Consider the following 25,859-nt stretch of genomic DNA (forward strand, 5'->3'; position numbering starts at 1 on the left):
AATTCAACATACAGTGCTGTATATCATTACATCATCTCTGCAGATACATGACAAGATATACATGTCCCCAATGGTGCCCTATTCCCTATATAGGGCACTACTTTAGACCAGGGCCCTATTCCCTATATAGTACACTACTTTAGACCAGGGCCCTATTCCCTATATAGTGCACTACTTTAGACCAGAGCCCTATTCCTATATAGTGCACTACATTAGACCAGGCCCTATTCCCTATATAGTGCACTACATTAGACCAGAGCCCTATTCCCTATAGTGCACTACATTAGACAGAGCCTATTCCTATAGTACTACATTAGACCAGGGCCCTATTCCTATATAGTACACTACTTTAGACCAGAGCCTATTCCTATATAGTGCACTACATTAGACCAGAGCCCTATTCCCTATATAGTACACTACTTTAGACCAGGGCTCTATTTAGGGAATGGAGTGGCATTTGGGATGTTATGTTCTGCTCTTTTCCCAACACAAACTAACCAATAAAAGGTCAAAGAGTAATTCCTTATTTGAAGGTGAATATGTGCTTTTTTGTTTTGTCTGAATGTCTAGGCCAGGTAGGACATGCACAGCCTAAACCCTTTCAACTTCTTCTGTCCTGGTTTCATCCATGTACCATTAAAGGCTTCCTCAATTCTCACACGTAGAAGCTAAAACATTGAGGAAGGAAATTAAAATGAACTGCTCAATAATACAAGGCTGTCTAAAGGCGTCTATAGCTGCAACTAATAGCAATATTTCACATTACTAACATTAACGAATCCAAGAGTTGCAATAGTGAACCACGCATGATAAATCAGGCCAGTGATGTGGATTACAACTGTAAATAATACAAGCTATTACTTCTGAAGGTCCTCCAGCGTTAGTAATGATATGTGTCTCTGACAGTTCTGTTGCTGCGCGTCTCCTCTAGAGGGGGCTGAAACAGACAGACCGGTGAGACACCTCTTCACTCTCTGTCACAGAGGCCTTATACAGTGGAGCGGTCTAGGCATGACAGACCGAAAGTACCTACTGCCTAGCTCTGGCCTGGAACCTTTCATCAGACAGACTCGCTCTGGGTCGTATTCACCAGGGCAACAAACAGGATGGAAAAAGGGGGTAGGTATTATATGAACACCCTGTTTTCTGTTGCACAACGTTTGATATCATTTCCCTAATGAATACAACCCAGGGCTGCCACCTCTAACAAACTGACAGTCAGACTAGTTCTGGTCTGGCACTCCCAACACATTAGCTCTGGTTGCTGTTCTTGGAGCTCTTGGTGGAGGAGCTCTGAGGAGGCTTCTGTTCATCTCCGTCAGTAGGGCCTTTATCTCAGACAGAAGGGATCTTCCCCTGGTCCATGGCTGTACACCACTGCTTGTACTGAAGGAGAAACCAACAGAGAGTTAGATGACAAGAGTTGGCTGCAAAAGAAAGCTGTGGTCTGGAAACACCTATTAAGCTACACAACACAGCAGTAGAATGTTAGCTATATTAGTGAGGCAGGTTGTCAGTGTCTCCAGAAGTTTCTACGGGATAGACTAGGGCTTTATTCAAGAGGCAGGTTGTCAGTGTCTCCAGAAGTTTCTACGGGATAGACTAGGCCTTTATTCAAGAGGCAGGTTGTCAGTGTCTCCAGAAGTTTCTACGGGATAGACTAGGGCTTTATTCAAGAGGCAGGTTGTCAGTGTCTCCAGAAGTTTCTACGGGATAGACTAGGGCTTTATTCAAGAGGCAGGTTGTCAGTGTCTCCAGAAGTTTCTACGGGATAGACTAGGCCTTTATTCCAGGCAGGTTGTCAGTGTCTCCAGAAGTTTCTACGGGATAGACTAGGCCTTTATTCAAGAGGCAGGTTGTCAGTGTCTCCAGAAGTTTCTACGGGATAGACTAGGGCTTTATTCAAGAGGCAGGTTGTCAGTGTCTCCAGAAGTTTCTACGGGATAGACTAGGGCTTTATTCAAGAGGCAGGTTGTCAGTGTCTCCAGAAGTTTCTACGGGATAGACTAGGGCTTTATTCAAGAGGCAGGTTGTCAGTGTCTCCAGAAGTTTCTACGGGACTAGGCCTTTATTCAAAAGGCAGGTTGTCAGTGTCTCCAGAAGTTTCTACGGGATAGACTAGGGCTTTATTCAAGAGGCAGGTTGTCAGTGTCTCCAGAAGTTTCTACGGGACTAGGCCTTTATTCAAGAGGCAGGTAAAGAAAATCATTATCATTTTGTGAAATATCGTCTGATTTTTCAACACCAAATGAGTGGTTTAGGTAATTGACGGGAATAGCTGGTGCATTTAGGAAGAACGGGGTGATGTAGTCACCATCTCCAGCTCCTCCCTCAGGGCGCAGATGGCCCTCTCCTTGCTGGACACGAGTTCCTCCAGGTACTGATACGGAGCTTCTTCCTGGCTCGGCACTCCCGGGCGCTCTGCCTGCTCCTCTCCAACTTCGCTTTCAGATCAATCTTAGCGGGTTTACGGCCTCGTTTACCGGGTTTCTTGACTTTGCCTCCCACCATCTATCGCGATAACGGCAGAAAGAAAACACACAGTGCCTTGTTATTCAGAGACTAGAGTTAGTGCACCAGTACCGAACCTCGTTAGAGAAGCAAACACCAATTGTTTTCATCTGAGATCGTTGTCTGTGTAAAGACAATTCCCCCAATAGTAACAATACACCAGAAAAGCATTAACAGACATGACTGATTTAAGCCTAAAAACATGTTTAGCTAGTTAAACAACATGAAGAGAACCACATACCTTGCTGTCATCCATTTTGGTCAACACAACCGATCTATCGAGGGCTGCTAGTGACGCAAATTCGACAGTTCTCAAGATGGATGACGATCAAATGAAGACAAGTTGTGGATTATAAAAATATTATTTCACAAATTAACACATTTTCTTAAAACGAAACATTCCTGCAGCTTCGTGTTCGACAGCGTTTTGTTGCACTTTTCCTACTCCAATGTTTTTAGCGCAGTGACGCTTCCTGTTGTGGTAACTTCAGACCGAACCCTCTACGCAAGGGATGCTGGGACTTTGTGTTTTTTTGCGTGACTCAATCAAAATGACGTTCACTGCATACCAGGGGCATGAAAACTACAACTAACATCAACCATTACGAAAATATGGGTGGAACCAAATAATATTCTATCAAATGGGGGGGGGGCCGTGAGAGGATCCTTGTTCTTTTCATAATAAAGCTATACAGTTTTTAAACGCTAACGTTTTCTAACGTTTTCACTTTGCAGTATAAGAGCAGTATCAGTCTGGAGCAAGTCATTATAGTGTGTATAATTATGGTAAGATATTCTCAATGACATACACTACCGGTCAAAAGTTTTAGAAACACCTACTCATTCAAGGGTTTGTCTTTATTTTAAAAAAAATATTTTCTGTATTGTAGAATAATTGTGAAGACATCAAAACTATGAAATAACACATATATGGAGTCATGTAGTAACCAAAATAGTGTTAAACAAATTTTGCAGGTGCACGGTAACAGTTGAATAAGATGAGAAAAAAAGCAGAAACCCGATCACTTGATGGAATCACTGATCTTTAATAAGCTTTACGTATCGGCCTCACGGCCTTCGTCAAACGTCTTGTGAGTTTTTTAAAATTAGCACCCTTATGTAGACCTAGCCACACCCACGTCCGTTCCATAGAATTGGGGTTGGAGTCTTGAATTGGGAAAACAAATAAGTGTTACCAAATATAACAATATTAATTTCATAAATATTGTGTGTACATAAAACACGTCTGTAAAACCTCAATGAGGACGTCGACCTACCAAGCAAGTTCTCATAAATCATTGGGTACAACGCAAGAATATTTGAGATTCTTCAAATAGCCACACTTTGCCTTGAAGGCAGCTTTGCACACTCTTGGCATTCCCTCAACCTGCTTCACGAGGTAGTCACCTGGAATGAATTTCAATTAACAGGTGTGCCTTGTTAAAAGTTCATTTGTGGAATTTATTTTCTCAATGCGTTTGAGCCAATTAGCTGTGTTGTAATAAGGTAGGGGTGGTATGCAGAACATAGCCCTATTTGGTAAAAGACCAAGTCCATATTATGGCAAGACCAGCTCAAATAAGCAAAGAGAGACGACAGTCCATCATTACTTTAAGACATGAAGGTCATTTAATATGGAAAATGTCAAGAACTTTGAATGTTTCTTTAAAGTGCAGTCGCAAAAAACCATCAAGCGCTATGATGAAACTGGCTCTCATTAGGACCACCACAGAAAAGGAAGACCCAGAGTTACCTCTGCTGCAGAGGATAAGTTGGTTAGAGATACCAGCCTCATAAAATGCAGCCCAAATAAATGCTTCACAGAGTTCAAGTAACAGACACATCTCAACATCAACTGTTCAGAGGACACTGTGTGAATCAGGCCTTCATGGTTGAATTGCTGCAAAGAAACCATTACTAAAGGACACCAATAAGAAGAAGAGACTTGCTTGGGCCAAGAAACTTGAGCAATGGACATTAGACCGGTAGAAATTTGTCCTTTGGTCTGGAGTCCAGATTGGAGATTTTTGGTTCCAACCTCCGTGTCTTTGTGAGACGCGGTGTGGATAAACGGATGATCTCCGCATGTGAAGCATGGAGGAGGAGGTGTTATGGTGTGTGGTTCCCACCGTGAAGCATGGAGGAGGAGGTGTTATGGTGTGTGGTTCCCACCGTGAAGCATGGAGGAGGCGGTGTTATGGTGTGTGGTTCCCACTGTGAAGCATGGAGGAGGCGGTGTTATGGTGTGTGGTTCCCACTGTGAAGCATGGAGGAGGCGGTGTTATGGTGTGTGGTTCCCACCGTGAAGCATGGAGGAGGCGGTGTTATGGTGTGTGGTTCCCACTGTGAAGCATGGAGGAGGAGGTGTTATGGTGTGTGGTTCCCACTGTGAAGCATGGAGGAGGCGGTGTTATGGTGTGGGGGTGCTTTTCTGGTGACACTGTGATTTACTTAGAATTCAAGGCAAACTTAAACAGCATTGCTACCACAGCATTCTACAGCGATACGCCATACCATCTGGTTTGCGTTTAGTGGGACTATCACTTGTTTTTCAACAGGACAATGACCCAACACACCTTCAAGCTGTATAAGGGCTATTTTACCAAGAAGCAGAGTGATGGAGTGCTGCATTAGTTGACCTGGTCTCCACAATCCCCCGACCTCAACCAAATTGAGATGGTTTGGGATGAGTTGGACCGCAGAGTGAAGGATAAGAAGGTAGCCTAGTGGTTAGAGCCTAGTGGTTAAAGTGTTCAACTAGTAACCGGAAGGTTGCAAGATCGAATCCCTGAGCTGACAAGGTAAACATTTCTGCACGAACAAAGCAGTTAACTCACTGTTCCTAAGGCCGCCATTGACTTGCCAAGTTAAATAAAGGTAAAAAAATCAATTTAATTAAAAGCAGCCAGCAAGCGCTCAGCATATGTGGGAACATTGTTTTTTTTTTAACCTTTATTTTACTAGGCAAGTCAGTTAAGAACAAATTCTTATTTTCAATGATAGCCTAGGAACAGTGGGTGAACTGCCTGTTCAGGGGCAGAACGACATATTTTGTACCTTCTCAGCTCGGGGATTTGAACTTGCAACCGTTTCGGTTACTAGTCCAATGCTCTAACCACTAGGCTACCCTCCTTCAAGGCTGTTGGAGAAGCATTCCAGATAAAGCTAATTGAGACAATTCCAAGAGTAAAGCTGTCATCAAGGCAAAGGGTGGCTATTTGAAGAATCTCAAATATAAAATATATTTTGTTTATATTTGTTTAACACTTTTTTTGGTTACTACATGATTCCATATGTGTTATTTCATAGTTTTGATGTCTTCACTATTATTCTACAATGTAGAAATAAATAAATAAATAAATAAAGAAAAACCCTGGAATGAGAAGGTGTTTAAAACTTTGAATAATCATCATTATTATATTGCTTGAAAGACATCTCTAAGCTCAACAATAGTTTACATTGACTGCAGTTAGGCTTAGGGCCATAACCAGGGTTTGAGTTTTAGAGAGGTAGGGTTCTGGGTTAATAATGAGCCTGGGGCAGGGCTAGGGTTCTGGGTTAATAATGAGTCTGGGGCAGGGCAGCAGGGCTAGGGTTCTGGGTTAATAATGAGCCTGGGGCAGGGCAGCAGGGCTAGGGTTCTGGGTTATTAATGAGCCTGGGGCAGGGCTAGGGTTCTGGGTTAATAATGAGTCTGGGGCAGGGCAGCAGGGCTAGGGTTCTGGGTTATTAATGAGCCTGGGGCAGGGCTAGGGTTCTGGGTTAATAATGAGTCTGGGGCAGGGCAGCAGGGCTAGGGTTCTGGGTTATTAATGAGTCTGGGGCAGGGCAGCAGGGCTAGGGTTCTGGGTTAATAGTGAGTCTGGGACAGGGCAGCAGGGCTAGCGTTCTGGGTTAATATTGAGCCTGGGGCAGGGCAGCAGGGCTAGGGTTCTGGGTTAATAGTGAGTCTGGGACAGGGCAGCAGGGCTAGCGTTCTGGGTTAATAGTGAGTCTGGGACAGGGCAGCAGGGCTAGGGTTCTGGGTTAATAGTGAGTCTGGGACAGGGCAGCAGGGCTAGCGTTCTGCGTTAATAGTGAGTCTGGGGCAGGGCTAGGGTTCTGGGTTAATAGTGAGTCTGGGACAGGGCAGCCGGGCTAGGGTTCTGGGTTAATAGTGAGTCTGGGACAGGGCAGCAGGGCTAGGGTTCTGGGTTAATAGTGAGTCTGGGACAGGGCAGCAGGGCTAGGGTTCTGGGTTAATAATGAGTCTGGGGCAGGGCAGCAGGGCTAGGGTTCTGGGTTAATAATGAGCCTGGGGCAGGGCAGCAGGGCTAGGGTTCTGGGTTATTAATGAGCCTGGGGCAGGGCTAGGGTTCTGGGTTAATAATGAGTCTGGGGCAGGGCAGCAGGGCTAGGGTTCTGGGTTATTAATGAGCCTGGGGCAGGGCTAGGGTTCTGGGTTATTAATGAGCCTGGGGCAGGGCTAGGGTTCTGGGTTAATAATGAGTCTGGGGCAGGGCAGCAGGGCTAGGGTTCTGGGTTATTAATGAGTCTGGGGCAGGGCAGCAGGGCTAGGGTTCTGGGTTAATAGTGAGTCTGGGACAGGGCAGCAGGGCTAGGGTTCTGGGTTAATAGTGAGTCTGGGACAGGGCAGCAGGGCTAGCGTTCTGCGTTAATAGTGAGTCTGGGGCAGGGCTAGGGTTCTGGGTTAATAGTGAGTCTGGGACAGGGCAGCCGGGCTAGGGTTCTGGGTTAATAGTGAGTCTGGGACAGGGCAGCAGGGCTAGCGTTCTGGGTTAATATTGAGCCTGGGGCAGGGCAGCAGGGATAGCGTTCTGGGTTAATAATGAGTCTGGGGCAGGGCAGCAGGGCTAGGGTTCTGGGTTAATAATGAGTCTGGGGCAGGGCAGCAGGGCTAGGGTTCTGGGTTAATAGTGAGTCTGGGACAGGGCAGCAGGGCTAGGGTTCTGGGTTAATAGTGAGTCTGGGGCAGGGCTAGGGTTCTGGGTTAATAGTGAGCCTGGAACAGGGCAGCAGGTCTAGCGTTCTGGGTTAATATTGAGCCTGGGGCAGGGCAGCAGGGCTAGGGTTCTGGGTTAATAGTGAGTCTGGGACAGGGCAGCAGGGCTAGGGTTCTGGGTTAATAGTGAGTCTGGGGCAGGGCTAGGGTTCTGGGTTAATAGTGAGTCTGGAACAGGGCAGCAGGGCTAGCGTTCTGGGTTAATATTGAGCCTGGGGCAGGGCAGCAGGGCTAGCGTTCTGGGTTAATAATGAGTCTGGGGCAGGGCAGCAGGGCTAGGGTTCTGGGTTAATAATGAGTCTGGGGCAGGGCAGCAGGGCTAGCGTTCTGGGTTAATAGTGAGTCTGGGGTAGGGCTAGGGTTCTGGGTTAATAGTGAGTCTGGAACAGGGCAGCAGGGCTAGGGTTCTGGGTTAATAATGAGTCTGGGGCAGGGCAGCAGGGCTAGGGTTCTGGGTTAATAATGAGTCTGGGGCAGGGCAGAGAGGAGGACCATGGTGACGTCGTCAGAGTAACGGTGGAGGACCATGGTGACGTCGTCAGAGTAACGGTGGAGGACCATGGTGACGTCGTCAGAGTAACGGTGGTTTACACTTCTGAGACTGATGATTAGAACTGCAGAGAGGAGGACCATGGTGACGTCGTCAGAGTAACGGTGGAGGACCATGGTGACGTCGTCAGAGTAACGGTGGTCTACACCTCTGAGACTGATGATTAGAACTGCAGAGAGGAGGACCATGGTGACGTCGTCAGAGTAACGGTGGAGGACCGTGGTGACGTCGTCAGAGTAACGGTGGAGGACCATGGTGACGTCGTCAGAGTAACGGTGGAGGACCGTGGTGACGTCGTCAGAGTAACGGTGGAGGACCGTGGTGACGTCGTCAGAGTAACGGTGGAGGACCGTGGTGACGTCGTCAGAGTAACGGTGGAGGACCGTGGTGACGTCGTCAGGGTAACGGTGGAGGACCGTGGTGACGCTGCCAGAGTAACGGGTGGAGGACCGTGGTGACGTCGTCAGAGTAACGGTGGAGGACCGTGGTGACGTCGTCAGGGTAACTTGTGGGTAACGTGGAGGACCGTGGTGACGCGTGCCAGAGTAACGGTGGAGGACCGTGGTGACGTCGTCAGGGTAACGGTGGAGGACCGTGGTGACGTCGTCAGAGTAACGGTGGAGGACCGTGGTGACGTCGTCAGAGTAACGGTGGAGGACCGTGGTGACGTCGTCATTATACGGAGCACTTTGAGGTGTTTTCTAAATCAGACATGTAGATGTCGTAATACGACAGGCTTTCTTCCAGTTGGCACCTGCCCGTTGGTATTATCTAGTCAGGGACGGTGAAACTCCCTCAATATGGAAAGTGTCATCTCTCTCTCTCTCTCTCTCTCTCTTTCACCTTGCAATCCATTTGTGTCTGTGTCCCTTTTTCAGCTTGATGGTAGTGTACGGACAATGTGTTCATGTTGAAGGGCCTGTGGAGCTGAAGACTGATGAGCCTGGGGCCTGGGGAGCTGAAGACTGAGGAGCCTGGGGCCTGGGGAGCTGAAAACTGAGGAGCCTGGGGCGCTGAAGACTGAGGACCCTGGGGCCGGGGAGCTGAAGACTGAGGAGCCTGGGGCCTGGGAGCTGAAGACTGAGGACCCTGGGGCCGGGGAGCTGAAGACTGAGGAGCCTGGGGCCTGGGGAGCTGAAGACTGAGGAGCCTGGGGAGCTGAAGACTGAGGAGCCTGGGGAGCTGTAGACTGAGGAGCCTGGGGCCTGGGGAGCTGAAGACTGAGGAGCCTGGGGGCTGAAGACTGAGGAGCCTGGGGCCTGGGGAGCTGAAGACTGAGGAGCCTGGGGCCTGGGAGCTGAAGACTGAGGACCCTGGGGCCGGGGAGCTGAAGACTGAGGAGCCTGGGGCCTGGGGAGCTGAAGACTGAGGAGCCTGGGGAGCTGAAGACTGAGGAGCCTGGGGAGCTGAAGACTGAGGAGCCTGGGGAGCTGAAGACTGAGGAGCCTGGCTGCAGTGGGGCACCTGGACATGTGTCCTGCATCCCAAATGAAACCCTAGTCCCTACGGAAGTGCCTGGGGCCTGGGAGCTGAAGACTGCGGAGCCTGGCTGCAGTGGGGCACCTGGACATGTGTCCTGCATCCCAAATGAAACCCTAGTCCCTACGGAAGTGCCTGGCGCCGGGAGCTGAAGACTGAGGACCCTGGGGAGCTGAAGACTGAAGAGCCTGGCTGCAGTGGGGCACCTAGACATGTGTCCTGCATCCCAAATGAAACCCCAGTCCCTACGGAAGTGCCCTATCGGCCCTCTCCAACAGTAGAACACTATATAAGGAATAGGATGTCGTTTGATGTTGTTTTGCAGTGGGCCGACCCGGGTGTTGAATACCAGGATGTAAGGACAGACCCCTAATCTCCCCTTTGTGTTGGAGGCTGTGTCACCCATCAATCCTCCTCTGAAACAATGAGCTTTGTTCACCCATCGAAGCCAGAGCAGCCTACTATACGTGTGAGTGCCAGATGGCACCCTATTCCCTATATAGTTCACACTTTCCACCAGGACCCATAGGGCATAGGGTGCCATGTGGGATACAGCCTATATCTGAGCCACAGAGCAGCTTACTGTATATCTGAGCCACAGAGCAGCTTACTGTATATCTGAGCCACAGAGTAGCTTACTGTATATCTGAGCCCACAGAGCAGCTTACTGTATATCTGAGCCACAGAGCAGCTTACTGTATATCTGAGCCACAGAGCAGCTTACTGTATATCTGAGCCACAGAGCAGCTTACTGTATATCTGAGCCACAGAGCAGCTTACTGTATATCTGAGCCCACAGAGCAGCTTACGGTATATCTGAGCCACAGAGCAGCTTACTGTATATCTGATTCACAGAGCAGTTTACTGTATATCTGATTCACAGAGCAGCTTACTGTATATCTGAATCACAGAGCAGCTTACTGTATATCTGAGCCACAGAGCAGCTTACTGTATATCTGAGCCACAGAGCAGTTTACTGTATATCTGAGCCCACAGAGCAGCTTACTGTATATCTGAGCCACAGAGCAGTTTACTGTATATCTGAGCCCACAGAGCAGCTTACTGTATATCTGAGCCACAGAGCAGCTTACTGTATATCTGAGCCACAGAGCAGTTTACTGTATATCTGAGCCACAGAGCAGCTTACTGTATATCTGATTCACAGAGCAGTTTACTGTATATCTGATTCACAGAGCAGCTTACTGTATATCTGATTCACAGAGCAGCTTACTGTATATCTGAGCCACAGAGCAGCTTACTGTATATCTGAGCCTACTGTAGTGTTTTCTGATAAAGTCAACCAATTCTAAATCTGATCCTGAGTCGACCAATCACAATGACACTCACATCTAAATCTGGGTATTCAGCAGAGGCCTCTGGAAACAAAACACCTCACCTCCACTAGACTCATGAGACCTCTGGAAACAAAACACCTCACCTCCACTAGACTCATGAGACCAGAAACAAAACACCTCACCTCCACTAGACTCATGAGACCAGAAACAAAACACCTCACCTCCACTAGACTCATGAGACCAGAAACAAAACATCTCACCTCCACTAGACTCATGAGACCAGAAACAAAACATCTCACCTCCACTAGACTCATGAGACCAGAAACAAAACACCTCACCTCCACTAGACTCATGAGACCAGAAACAAAACACCTCACCTCCACTAGACTCATGAGACCAGAAACAAAACACCTCACCTCCACTAGACTCATGAGACCAGAAACAAAACACCTCACCTCCACTAGACTCATGAGACCAGAAACAAAACACCTCACCTCCACTAGACTCATGAGACCAGAAACAAAACACCTCACCTCCACTAGACTCATGAGACCAGAAACAAAACATCTCACCTCCACTAGACTCATGAGACCAGAAACAAAACATCTCACCTCCACTAGACTCATGAGACCAGAAACAAAACATCTCACCTCCACTAGACTCATGAGACCAGAAACAAAACATCTCACCTCCACTAGACTCATGAGACCAGAACTAAAAACATGATCCCTTCCTCATATCTAATCTACCATCAACCTTAAAACATGATCCCTTCCTCATATCTAATCTACCATCAACCTTAAAACATTATGTAATTTCTGCTCTTAGATGTACATATTGTCTTTTACTAAATGCCCTGGATGTAAGACTACCTGAAATACTGTGTGATAGTAACCCTACCATGGAGCTGTTTGGGGCTACCACACCACATGTAGGTTTAGTAACCCTACCAGGGAGCTGTTTGGGGTTACCACACCACATGTAGGTTTAGTAACCCTACCATGGAGCTGTTTGGGGTTACCACACCACATGTAGGTTTAGTAACCCTACCAGGGAGCTGTTTGGGGTTACCACACCACATGTAGGTTTAGTAACCCTACCATGGAGCTGTTTGGGGTTACCACACCACATGTAGGTTTAGTAACCCTACCATGGAGCTGTTTGGGGTTACCACACCACATGTAGGTTTAGTAACCCTACCATGGAGCTGTTTGGGGTTACCACACCACATGTAGGTTTAGTAACCCTACCATGGAGCTGTTTGGGGTTACCACACCACATGTAGGTTTAGTAACCCTACCATGGAGCTGTTGGGGGTTACCACACCACATGTAGGTTTAGTAACCCTACCAGGGAGCTGTTTGGGGTTACCACACTACACTGTGTCCAGGTGTTTTGGGTTACCACAACCCACCATACTGTGTCCAGGTGTTTGGGGTTACCACACCACACCACACTGTGTCCAGGTGTTTGGGGTTACCACACCACACCACACTGTGTCCAGGTGTTTGGGGTTACCACACCACACTGTGTCTAGGTGTTTGGGGTTACCACACCACACTGTGTCCAGGTGTTTGGGGTTACCACACCACACTGTGTCCAGGTGTTTGGGGTTACCACACCACACTGTGTCTAGGTGTTTGGGGTTACCACACCACACTGTGTCCAGGTGTTTGGGGTTACCACACCACACTGTGTCTAGGTGTTTGGGGTTACCACACCACACTGTGTCCAGGTGTTTGGGGTTACCACACCACACCACACTGTGTCCAGGTGTTTGGGGTTACCACACCACACCACACTGTGTCCAGGTGTTTGGGGTTACCACACCACACTGTGTCTAGGTGTTTGGGGTTACCACACCACACTGTGTCCAGGTGTTTGGGGTTACCACACCACACTGTGTCTAGGTGTTTGGGGTTACCACACCACACTGTGTCCAGGTGTTTGGGGTTACCACACCACACCACACTGTGTCCAGGTGTTTGGGGTTACCACACCACACCACACTGTGTCCAGGTGTTTGGGGTTACCACACCACACTGTGTCTAGGTGTTTGGGGTTACCACACCACACTGTGTCCAGGTGTTTGGGGTTACCACACCACACTGTGTCCAGGTGTTTGGGGTTACCACACCACACCACACTGTGTCCAGGTGTTTGGGGTTACCACACCACACCACACTGTGTCCAGGTGTTTGGGGTTACCACACCACACTGTGTCTAGGTGTTTGGGGTTACCACACCACACTGTGTCCAGGTGTTTGGGGTTACCACACCACACCACACCACACTGTGTCTAGGTGTTTGGGGTTACCACACCACACCACACTGTGTCTAGGTGTTTGGGGTTACCACACCACACCACACTGTGTCCAGGTGTTTGGGGTTACCACACCACACTGTGTCCAGGTGTTTGGGGTTACCACACCACACTGTGTCCAGGTGTTTGGGGTTACCACACCACACTGTGTCTAGGTGTTTGGGGTTACCACACCACACTGTGTCCAGGTGTTTGGGGTTACCACACCACACTGTGTCCAGGTGTTTGGGGTTACCACACCACACTGTGTCCAGGTGTTTGGGGTTACCACACCACACTGTGTCTAGGTGTTTGGGGTTACCACACCACACTGTGTCTAGGTGTTTGGGGTTACCACACCACACTGTGTCTAGGTGTTTGGGGTTACCACACCACACTGTGTCCAGGTGTTTGGGGTTACCACACCACACTGTGTCCAGGTGTTTGGGGTTACCACACCACACTGTGTCCAGGTGTTTGGGGTTACCACACCACACCACACTGTGTCCAGGTGTTTGGGGTTACCACACCACACTGTGTCTAGGTGTTTGGGGTTACCACACCACACTGTGTCTAGGTGTTTGGGGTTACCACACCACACTGTGTCTAGGTGTTTGGGGTTACCACACCACACTGTGTCTAGGTGTTTGGGGTTACCACACCACACTGTGTCCAGGTGTTTGGGGTTTGATTTGATTTGATTTGATTTATTTGGGGTTACCACACCACACCACACCACACCACACCACACCACACCACACCACACTGTGTCTAGGTGTTTGGGGTTACCACACCACACCACACCACACCACACCACACAGCATGATATCAAAACAATATACAGACTTGGAAGGAAATCAATAATTAGCCTGTGGCCCAATAAACACAGATATCCATCCGTTTATGATCCCAGCCGTTTGATGTTTGTTGTGGAACGAGATTGTGTGTTTTTTTTTTATGTCAAACACCGCAGTGATTCACTTGATATGTTAGATAGCTGCTCAGCCCAGCCCATGTACCTGTTCTTGGGGAGAGAGAGACATAGAATAACTACGAGAAATAAGGAACCAGTCATATGAAGGGTTAAAGGGCATCTAGCTAGCAGGAGGAACTTGGCTCTAGTCATATGAAGGGTTAAAGGGCATCTAGCCAGCAGGACTAACTTGGCTCTAGTCATATGAAGGGTTAAAGGGCATCTAGCCAGCAGGACTAACTTGGCTCTAGTCATATGAAGGGTTAAAGGGCATCTAGCCAGCAGGACTAACTTGGCTCTAGTCATATGAAGGGTTAAAGGGCATCTAGCCAGCAGGACTAACTTGGCTCTAGTCATATGAAGGGTTAAAGGGCATCTAGCCAGCAGGAGGAACTTGGCTCTAGTCATATGAAGGGTTAAAGGGCATCTAGCCAGCAGGAGGAACTTGGCTCTAGTCATATGAAGGGTTAAAGGGCATCTAGCCAGCAGGAGGAACTTGGCTCTAGTCATATGAAGAACATCTAGCCAGCAGGACTAACTTGGCTCTAGTCATATGAAGGGTTAAAGAGCATCTAGCCAGCAGGACTAACTTGGCTCTAGTCATATGAAGGGTTAAAGGGCATCTAGCCAGCAGGACTAACTTGGCTCTAGTCATATGAAGAACATCTAGCCAGCAGGACTAACTTGGCTCTAGTCATATGAAGGGTTAAAGGGCATCTAGCCAGCAGGACTAACTTGGCTCTAGTCATATGAAGAACATCTAGCCAGCAGGACTAACTTGGCTCTAGTCATATGAAGGGTTAAAGGGCATCTAGCTAGCAGGACTAACTTGGCTCTAGTCATATGAAGGGTTAAAGGGCATCTAGCCAGCAGGACTAACTTGGCTCTAGTCATATGAAGAGCATCTAGCCAGCAGGACTAACTTGGCTCTAGTCATATGAAGGGTTAAAGGGCATCTAGCCAGCAGGACTAACTTGGCTCTAGTCATATGAAGAACATCTAGCCAGCAGGACTAACTTGGCTCTAGTCATATGAAGGGTTAAAGAGCATCTAGCCAGCAGGACTAACTTGGCTCTAGTCATATGAAGGGTTAAAGGGCATCTAGCCAGCAGGACTAACTTGGCTCTAGTCATATGAAGGGTTAAAGGGCATCTAGCCAGCAGGACTAACTTGGCTCTAGTCATATGAAGGGTTAAAGAGGATCTAGCTAGCAGGACTAACTTGGCTCTAGTCATATGAAGGGTTAAAGGGCATCTAGCCAGCAGGAGGAACTTGGCTCTAGTCATATGAAGAACATCTAGCCAGCAGGACTAACTTGGCTCTAGTCATATGAAGAACATCTAGCCAGCAGGACTAACTTGGCTCTCGTCATATGAAGAGCATCTAGCCAGCAGGAGGAACTTGGCTCTAGTCATATGAAGGGTTAAAGGGCATCTAGCCAGCAGGACTAACTTGGCTCTAGTCATATGAAGGGTTAAAGAGCATCTAGCCAGCAGGACTAACTTGGCTCTAGTCATATGAAGGGTTGAAGGGCATCTAGCCAGCAGGAGGAACTTGGCTCTAGTCATATGAAGGGTTGAAGGGCATCTAGCCAGCAGGAGGAACTTGGCTCTAGTCATATGAAGGGTTAAAGAGCATCTAGCCAGCAGGAGGAACTTGGCTCTAGTCATATGAAGGGTTAAAGAGCATCTAGCCAGCAGGACTAACTTGGCTCTAGTCATATGAAGAACATCTAGCCAGCAGGACTAACTTGGCTCTAGTCATATGAAGGGTTAAAGGGCATCTAGCCAGCAGGACTAACTTGGCTCTAGCCATATGAAGAGCATCTAGCCAGCAGGACTAACTTGGCTCTAGTCATATGAAGGGTTAAAGGGCATCTAGCCAGCAGGACTAACTTGGCTCTAGTCATATGAAGAGCATCTAGCCAGCAGGACTAACTTGGCTCTAGTCATATGAAGGGTTAAAGGGCATCTAGCCAGCAGGACTAACTTGGCTCTAGTCATATGAGGAGCATCTAGCCAGCAGGAGGAACTTGGCTCTAGTCATATGAAGGGTTAAAGGGCATCTAGCTAGCAGGAGGAACTTGGCTCTAGTCATATGAAGGGTTAAAGGGCATCTAGCCAGCAGGACTAACTTGGCTCTAGTCATATGAAGAACATCTAGCCAGCAGGACTAACTTGGCTCTAGTCATATGAAGGGTTAAAGGGCATCTAGCCAGCAGGACTAACTTGGCTCTAGTCATATGAGGAGCATCTAGCCAGCAGGAGGAACTTGGCTCTAGTCATATGAAGGGTTAAAGGGCATCTAGCTAGCAGGAGGAACTTGGCTCTAGTCATATGAAGGGTTAAAGGGCATCTAGCCAGCAGGACTAACTTGGCTCTAGTCATATGAAGAACATCTAGCCAGCAGGACTAACTTGGCTCTAGTCATATGAAGGGTTAAAGGGCATCTAGCCAGCAGGAGGAACTTGGCTCTAGTCATATGAAGGGTTAAAGGGCATCTAGCCAGCAGGACTAACTTGGCTCTAGTCATATGAAGGGTTAAAGGGCATCTAGCCAGCAGGACTAACTTGGCTCTAGTCATATGAAGGGTTAAAGGGCATCTAGCCAGCAGGACTAACTTGGCTCTAGTCATATGAAGGGTTAAAGGGCATCTAGCCAGCAGGACTAACTTGGCTCTAGTCATATGAAGGGTTAAAGAGGATCTAGCTAGCAGGACTAACTTGGCTCTAGTCATATGAAGGGTTAAAGGGCATCTAGCCAGCAGGAGGAACTTGGCTCTAGTCATATGAAGAACATCTAGCCAGCAGGACTAACTTGGCTCTAGTCATATGAAGAACATCTAGCCAGCAGGACTAACTTGGCTCGTCATATGAAGAGCATCTAGCCAGCAGGAGGAACTTGGCTCTAGTCATATGAAGGGTTAAAGGGCATCTAGCCAGCAGGACTAACTTGGCTCTAGTCATATGAAGGGTTAAAGAGCATCTAGCCAGCAGGACTAACTTGGCTCTAGTCATATGAAGGGTTGAAGGGCATCTAGCCAGCAGGAGGAACTTGGCTCTAGTCATATGAAGGGTTGAAGGGCATCTAGCCAGCAGGAGGAACTTGGCTCTAGTCATATGAAGGGTTAAAGAGCATCTAGCCAGCAGGAGGAACTTGGCTCTAGTCATATGAAGGGTTAAAGAGCATCTAGCCAGCAGGACTAACTTGGCTCTAGTCATATGAAGAACATCTAGCCAGCAGGACTAACTTGGCTCTAGTCATATGAAGGGTTAAAGGGCATCTAGCCAGCAGGACTAACTTGGCTCTAGCCATATGAAGAGCATCTAGCCAGCAGGTCTAACTTGGCTCTAGTCATATGAAGGGTTAAAGGGCATCTAGCCAGCAGGACTAACTTGGCTCTAGTCATATGAAGAGCATCTAGCCAGCAGGACTAACTTGGCTCTAGTCATATGAAGGGTTAAAGGGCATCTAGCCAGCAGGACTAACTTGGCTCTAGTCATATGAGGAGCATCTAGCCAGCAGGAGGAACTTGGCTCTAGTCATATGAAGGGTTAAAGGGCATCTAGCTAGCAGGAGGAACTTGGCTCTAGTCATATGAAGGGTTAAAGGGCATCTAGCCAGCAGGACTAACTTGGCTCTAGTCATATGAAGAACATCTAGCCAGCAGGACTAACTTGGCTCTAGTCATATGAAGGGTTAAAGGGCATCTAGCCAGCAGGACTAACTTGGCTCTAGTCATATGAAGGGTTAAAGGGCATCTAGCCAGCAGGACTAACTTGGCTCTAGTCATATGAAGGGTTAAAGGGCATCTAGCCAGCAGGACTAACTTGGCTCTAGTCATATGAAGGGTTAAAGGGCATCTAGCCAGCAGGACTAACTTGGCTCTAGTCATATGAAGGGTTAAAGGGCATCTAGCCAGCAGGACTAACTTGGCTCTAGTCATATGAGGAGCATCTAGCCAGCAGGAGGAACTTGGCTCTAGTCATATGAAGGGTTAAAGGGCATCTAGCTAGCAGGAGGAACTTGGCTCTAGTCATATGAAGGGTTAAAGGGCATCTAGCCAGCAGGACTAACTTGGCTCTAGTCATATGAAGAACATCTAGCCAGCAGGACTAACTTGGCTCTAGTCATATGAAGGGTTAATGGGCATCTAGCCAGCAGGAGGAACTTGGCTCTAGTCATATGAAGGGTTAAAGGGCATCTAGCCAGCAGGACTAACTTGGCTCTAGTCATATGAAGGGTTAAAGGGCATCTAGCCAGCAGGACTAACTTGGCTCTAGTCATATGAAGGGTTAAAGGGCATCTAGCCAGCAGGACTAACTTGGCTCTAGTCATATGAAGAACATCTAGCCAGCAGGACTAACTTGGCTCTAGTCATATGAAGGGTTAAAGGGCATCTAGCCAGCAGGAGGAACTTGGCTCTAGTCATATGAAGGGTTAAAGGGCATCTAGCCAGCAGGACTAACTTGGCTCTAGTCATATGAAGGGTTAAAGGGCATCTAGCCAGCAGGAGGAACTTGGCTCTAGTCATATGAAGGGTTAAAGGGCATCTAGCCAGCAGGAGGAACTTGGCTCTCGTCCAATCACAGTCACAGTTTGTTTGCAGCTCATTAGACTACTGGTGCTTCGGCGCCCCGCCCCCTCATTCAAACGTCCTCAAAGTTATAAAGTGCGTAATAACTTATGTTTTTTTTGTATGTGAGTAGATATGACACTGGCTACCTAACTCGGTAATAAGTTATTAACTCTATAAAGTCAGCAGCGAGATGGTGTTTTTATAGATGGGGTTGTGCCTTTAAGGCCGCCTGTTCATTAGGAGTTGGTTTCAAATGACGCCAACCTTTTATATTTATCTCAATGACCTCATCCTCTATGGTTGAAGTTTACTAACCAGCGAATCTTTTTCATCTCATAGATTTTTGTAGTTTTCTTCGCTTTTACTCTTCGTTAAACCGAGTTTACAACAACTTTAACTTGATAATAGATGTCGATGATGTTAAACGGCGCTTTCTGACAGCGACTTCTCTAACGGTAAGTTTCCCCGAAATTTCTATAAATGACGAAGCGAGTATATCGCAACCGGGCCTTGTAAATTACGGAGTTTCCCATGTGAGTTGAACCGGGAGAGCAGAAAGTAACATAATGTACGAAACTGTACCAGGTGACTTTTACTAGAAATACGAATTGGAGATCTGTCCTAATGTTCGTCCGAATCGGCCCGACTCCGCATTTGATGTCACCTAGGTAGAACATTGTTTGGTGATTAGGAAGGTTAGTAGACTAGTTACCCATCCTAAGCAAAGTGACAGTCTAGAAGTTAGAGGGGAAATGTTCAAAATCGAGCTACCGGTTTATCTCGAAAGTGCTTAAGTAATCAATTGAAATAATTATAGCAATCGATTGGTCTTGTAAAAACCATTAGGCCTAGACATGTAATGTGAGTGATTTTACAACGTAATCCTAGTAGACCTATCATTGGACCAGAAAGAAACGGTGTTATTATAGTCTAGTCCTAGTCGGGGGGGTTGTCGAGAGATATGAATGTGAATAAAGAGATACGTCGTAATTTAGTCGCAGTAAAACACAAACTCACACACCGTTTGATAACACTGTGAACGAGGAGACGTTATTACCATGTAATAATGACAGGTTATTATGGGGCGGTCTACTTTTCTCTCTTGTCATTAGAATTGTCCTTGGAAAAGAAGAATGAACAAGAGAAAGCTATTTACATACATGCACGTACATCCACACCTGGCCCAAGGCTGGGCTGGTAAGGGGTTAGTATCCTGGGAAGTATAGCAGGTGAATGTTATCAAGAGACAGTTTAGTTTGCCTTCAGAAAGTATTCATACCCCTTGACTTATGTGCAAGTTGAGATACTGGGTTGCAAAAGGAGCAAGATAAATAAATAAATACAGTATGGGGTTGAGGTAGTTGGATGGGCTGTTTACAGATGGGCTGTGTGCAGGTGCAGTGATCTGTGAGCTGCTCTGACAGCTGGTGATTAAAGGTAGTGAGGGAGATATGAGTCTTCAGCTTCAGTGATTTTTGCAGTTCGTTCCAGTCATTGGCAGCAGAAAATTACATTACTTATATGCTAGCCATAGTTATCTCTGTTCTACATTACTATATACTAGTCATCTCTGTTCTACATTACTACATACTAGCCATAGTGATCTCTGTTCTACATTACTATATACTAGTCATCTCTGTTTTATATTACTATATACTAGTCATCTCTGTTCTACATTACTATATACTAGTCATCTCTGTTCTACATTACTACATACTAGTCATCTCTGTTCTACATTACTATATACTAGTCATAGTGATCTCTGTTCTACATGACTATATACTAGTCATCTCTGTTCTACATTATTATATACTAGTCATAGTCATCTCTGTTCTACATTACTATATACTAGTCATCTCTGTTCTACATTACTATATACTAGTCATAGTCATCTCTGTTCTACATTACTATATACTAGTCATCTATGTTCTACATTACTATATACTAGTCATCTCTGTTCTACATTATTATATACTAGTCATCTCTGTTCTACATTATTATATACTAGTCATAGTCATCTCTGTTCTACATTTCTATATACTAGTCATCTCTGTTCTACATTACTATATACTAGTGATCTCTGTTCTACATTACTATATACTAGTCATAGTGATCTCTGTTCTACATTACTATATACTAGTCATCTCTGTTCTACATTATTATATACTAGTCATAGTCATCTCTGTTCTACATTACTATATACTAGTCATCTCTGTTCTACATTACTATATACTAGTCATCTCTGTTCTACATTACTATATACTAGTCATCTCTGTTCTACATTACTATATACTAGTCATAGTCATCTCTGTTCTACATTACTATATACTAGTCATCTATGTTCTACATTACTATATACTAGTCATCTCTGTTCTACATTATTATATACTAGTCATCTCTGTTCTACATTACTATATACTAGTCATCTCTGTTCTACATTACTATATACTAGTCATCTCTGTTCTACATTACTATATACTAGTCATCTCTGTTCTACATTACTATATACTAGTCATCTCTGTTCTACATTACTATATACTAGTCATCTCTGTTCTACATTACTATATACTAGTCATCTCTGTTCTACATTACTATATACTAGTCATCTCTGTTCTACATTACTATATACTAGTCATCTCTGTTCTACATTACTATATACTAGTCATCTCTGTTCTACATTATTATATACTAGTCATCTCTGTTCTACATTATTATATACTAGTCATCTCTGTTCTACATTACTATATACTAGTCATCTCTGTTCTACATTACTATATACTAGTCATAGTCATCTCTGTTCTACATTACTATATACTAGTCATAGTCATCTCTGTTCTACATTACTATATACTAGCCATAGTCATCTCTGTTCTACATTATTATATACTAGTCATCTCTGTTCTACATTACTATATACTAGTCATCTCTGTTCTACATTACTATATACTAGTCATTTCTGTTCTACATTACTATATACTAGTCATCTCTGTTCTACATTATTATATACTAGTCATCTATGTTCTACATTACTATATACTAGTCATCTATGTTCTACATTACTATATACTAGTCATCTCTGTTCTACATTACTATATACTAGTCATCTCTGTTCTACATTACTATATACTAGTCATCTCTGTTCTACATTACTATATACTAGTGATCTCTGTTCTACATTACTATATACTAGTCATAGTCATCTCTGTTCTACATTACTATATACTAGTCATAGTGATCTCTGTTCTACATTATTATATACTAGTCATAGTCATCTCTGTTCTACATTATTATATACTAGTCATCTCTGTTCTACATTACTATATACTAGTCATCTCTGTTCTACATTACTATATACTAGTCATTTCTGTTCTACATTACTATATACTAGTCATCTCTGTTCTACATTATTATATACTAGTCATCTATGTTCTACATTACTATATACTAGTCATCTATGTTCTACATTACTATATACTAGTCATCTCTGTTCTACATTACTATATACTAGTCATCTCTGTTCTACATTACTATATACTAGTCATCTCTGTTCTACATTACTATATACTAGTGATCTCTGTTCTACATTACTATATACTAGTCATAGTGATCTCTGTTCTACATTACTATATACTAGTCATCTCTGTTCTACATTATTATATACTAGTCATCTCTGTTCTACATTACTATATACTAGTCATCTCTGTTCTACATTACTATATACTAGTCATCTCTGTTCTACATTATTATATACTAGTCATCTCTGTTCTACATTACTATATACTAGTCATAGTCATCTCTGTTCTACATTATTATATACTAGTCATCTCTGTTCTACATTATTATATACTAGTCATAGTCATCTCTGTTCTACATTACAATATACTAGTCATCTCTGTTCTACATTACTATATACTAGTCATCTCTGTTCTACATTACTATATACTAGTCATAGTGATCTCTGTTCTACATTATTATATACTAGTCATCTCTGTTCTACATTATTATATACTAGTCATAGTCATCTCTGTTCTACATTACTATATACTAGTCATCTCTGTTCTACATTACTATATACTAGTCATCTCTGTTCTACATTACTATATACTAGTGATCTCTGTTCTACATTACTATATACTAGTCATCTCTGTTCTACATTATTATATACTAGTCATCTCTGTTCTACATTACTATATACTAGTCATCTCTGTTCTACATTATTATATACTAGTCATCTCTGTTCTACATTACTATATACTAGTCATCTCTGTTCTACATTACTATATACTAGTCATAGTGATCTCTGTTCTACATTACTATATACTAGTCATCTCTGTTCTACATTACTATATACTAGTCATAGTCATCTCTGTTCTACATTACTATATACTAGTCATCTCTGTTCTACATTATTATATACTAGTCATCTCTGTTCTACATTACTATATACTAGCCATAGTCATCTCTGTTCTACATTATTATATACTAGTCATCTCTGTTCTACATTACTATATACTAGTCATAGTCATCTCTGTTCTACATTACTATATACTAGTCATCTCTGTTCTACATTACTATATACTAGTGATCTCTGTTCTACATTATTATATACTAGTCATCTCTGTTCTACATTACTATATACTAGTCATCTCTGTTCTACATTACTATATACTAGTGATCTCTGTTCTACATTATTATATACTAGTCATCTCTGTTCTACATTACTATATACTAGTCATCTCTGTTCTACATTACTATATACTAGTCATAGTCATCTCTGTTCTACATTACTATATACTAGTCATCTCTGTTCTACATTATTATATACTAGTCATCTCTGTTCTACATTACTATATACTAGTCATAGTCATCTCTGTTCTACATTATTATATACTAGTCATCTCTGTTCTACATTACTATATACTAGTCATCTCTGTTCTACATTACTATATACTAGTCATAGTGATCTCTGTTCTACATTACTATATACTAGTCATCTCTGTTCTACATTACTATATACTAGTCATCTCTGTTCTACATTACTATATACTAGTCATAGTGATCTCTGTTCTACATTACTATATACTAGTCATCTCTGTTCTACATTACTATATACTAGTCATCTCTGTTCTACATTACTATATACTAGTCATCTCTGTTCTACATTACTATATACTAGTGATCTCTGTTCTACATTACTATATACTAGTGATCTCTGTTCTACATTACTATATACTAGTCATCTCTGTTCTACATTACTATATACTAGTGATCTCTGTTCTACATTACTATATACTAGTCATCTCTGTTCTACATTATTATATACTAGTCATCTCTGTTCTACATTACTATATACTAGTCATAGTCATCTCTGTTCTACATTATTATATACTAGTCATCTCTGTTCTACATTACTATATACTAGTCATCTCTGTTCTACATTACTATATACTAGTCATAGTGATCTCTGTTCTACATTACTATATACTAGTCATCTCTGTTCTACATTACTATATACTAGTCATCTCTGTTCTACATTACTATATACTAGTCATCTCTGTTCTACATTACTATATTCTCGTCATAGTCATCTCTGTTCTACATTATTATATACTAGTCATCTCTGTTCTACATTACTATATACTAGTGATCTCTGTTCTACATTACTATATACTAGCCATCTCTGTTCTACATTACTATATACTAGTCATAGTGATCTCTGTTCTACATTACTATATACTAGTCATCTCTGTTCTACATTATTATATACTAGTCATCTCTGTTCTACATTACTATATACTAGTCATCTCTGTTCTACATTACTATATACTAGTCATCTCTGTTCTACATTACTATATACTAGTCATCTCTGTTCTACATTACTATATACTAGTCATAGTCATCTCTGTTCTACATTATTATATACTAGTCATCTCTGTTCTACATTACTATATACTAGTCATAGTCATCTCTGTTCTACATTACTATATACTAGTCATATCTGTTCTACATTACTATATACTAGTCATCTCTGTTCTACATTACTATATACTAGTCATCTCTGTTCTACATTATTATATACTAGTCATCTCTGTTCTACATTACTATATACTAGTCATAGTCATCTCTGTTCTACATTACTATATACTAGTCATCTCTGTTCTACATTATTTTATACTAGTCATCTCTGTTCTACATTACTATATACTAGTCATAGTCATCTCTGTTCTACATTACTATATACTAGTCATCTCTGTTCTACATTACTATATACTAGTCATCTCTGTTCTACATTACTATATACTAGTCATCTCTGTTCTACATTATTATATACTAGTCATCTCTGTTCTACATTACTATATACTAGTCATCTCTGTTCTACATTACTATATACTAGTCATCTCTGTTCTACATTACTATATACTAGTCATCTCTGTTCTACATTACTATATACTAGTCATCTCTGTTCTACATTACTATATACTAGTCATAGTCATCTCTGTTCTACATTATTATATACTAGTCATCTCTGTTCTACATTACTATATACTAGTCATCTCTGTTCTACATTACTATATACTAGTCATCTCTGTTCTACATTACTATATACTAGTCATAGTCATCTCTGTTCTACATTATTATATACTAGTCATCTCTGTTCTACATTACTATATACTAGTCATCTCTGTTCTACATTATTATATACTAGTCATAGTCATCTCTGTTCTACATTACTATATACTAGTCATCTCTGTTCTACATTACTATATACTAGTCATCTCTGTTCTACATTATTATATACTAGTCATAGTCATCTCTGTTCTACATTATTATATACTAGCCATAGTCATCTCTGTTCTACATTACTATATACTAGTCATCTCTGTTCTACATTATTATATACTAGTCATCTCTGTTCTACATTACTATATACTAGTGATCTCTGTTCTACATTACTATATACTAGTCATAGTGATCTCTGTTCTGCATTACTATATACTAGTCATCTCTGTTCTACATTATTATATACTAGTCATCTCTGTTCTACATTACTATATACTAGTGATCTCTGTTCTACATTACTATATACTAGTCATAGTGATCTCTGTTCTACATTACTATATACTAGTCATCTCTGTTCTACATTACTATATACTAGTCATCTCTGTTCT

At 43.5% G+C, this 25,859-nt stretch overlaps 1 protein-coding gene and 1 pseudogene across 1 annotated transcript in view; one reads left to right on the plus strand and one right to left on the minus strand.

The window, feature by feature from the left end:
- Positions 1-372: 372 nt before the first annotated feature.
- On the minus strand, positions 373-3,012 carry LOC135572802 (cAMP-responsive element-binding protein-like 2; annotated as a pseudogene).
- Positions 3,013-18,799: 15,787 nt separating this feature from the next.
- Positions 18,800-25,859, plus strand: part of LOC135573003 (uncharacterized) — a 49,504-nt gene continuing 42,444 nt past the window's right edge. The window contains exon 1 of the mRNA XM_065022058.1: positions 18,800-19,145. The gene's annotated coding sequence lies outside the window, so the exon portion shown is untranslated. The remainder of the gene's footprint in view (positions 19,146-25,859) is intronic.

Source organism: Oncorhynchus nerka, linkage group LG8 (genome assembly GCF_034236695.1).
Source record: "Oncorhynchus nerka isolate Pitt River linkage group LG8, Oner_Uvic_2.0, whole genome shotgun sequence".
Classification (NCBI taxonomy): domain Eukaryota; kingdom Metazoa; phylum Chordata; class Actinopteri; order Salmoniformes; family Salmonidae; genus Oncorhynchus; species Oncorhynchus nerka.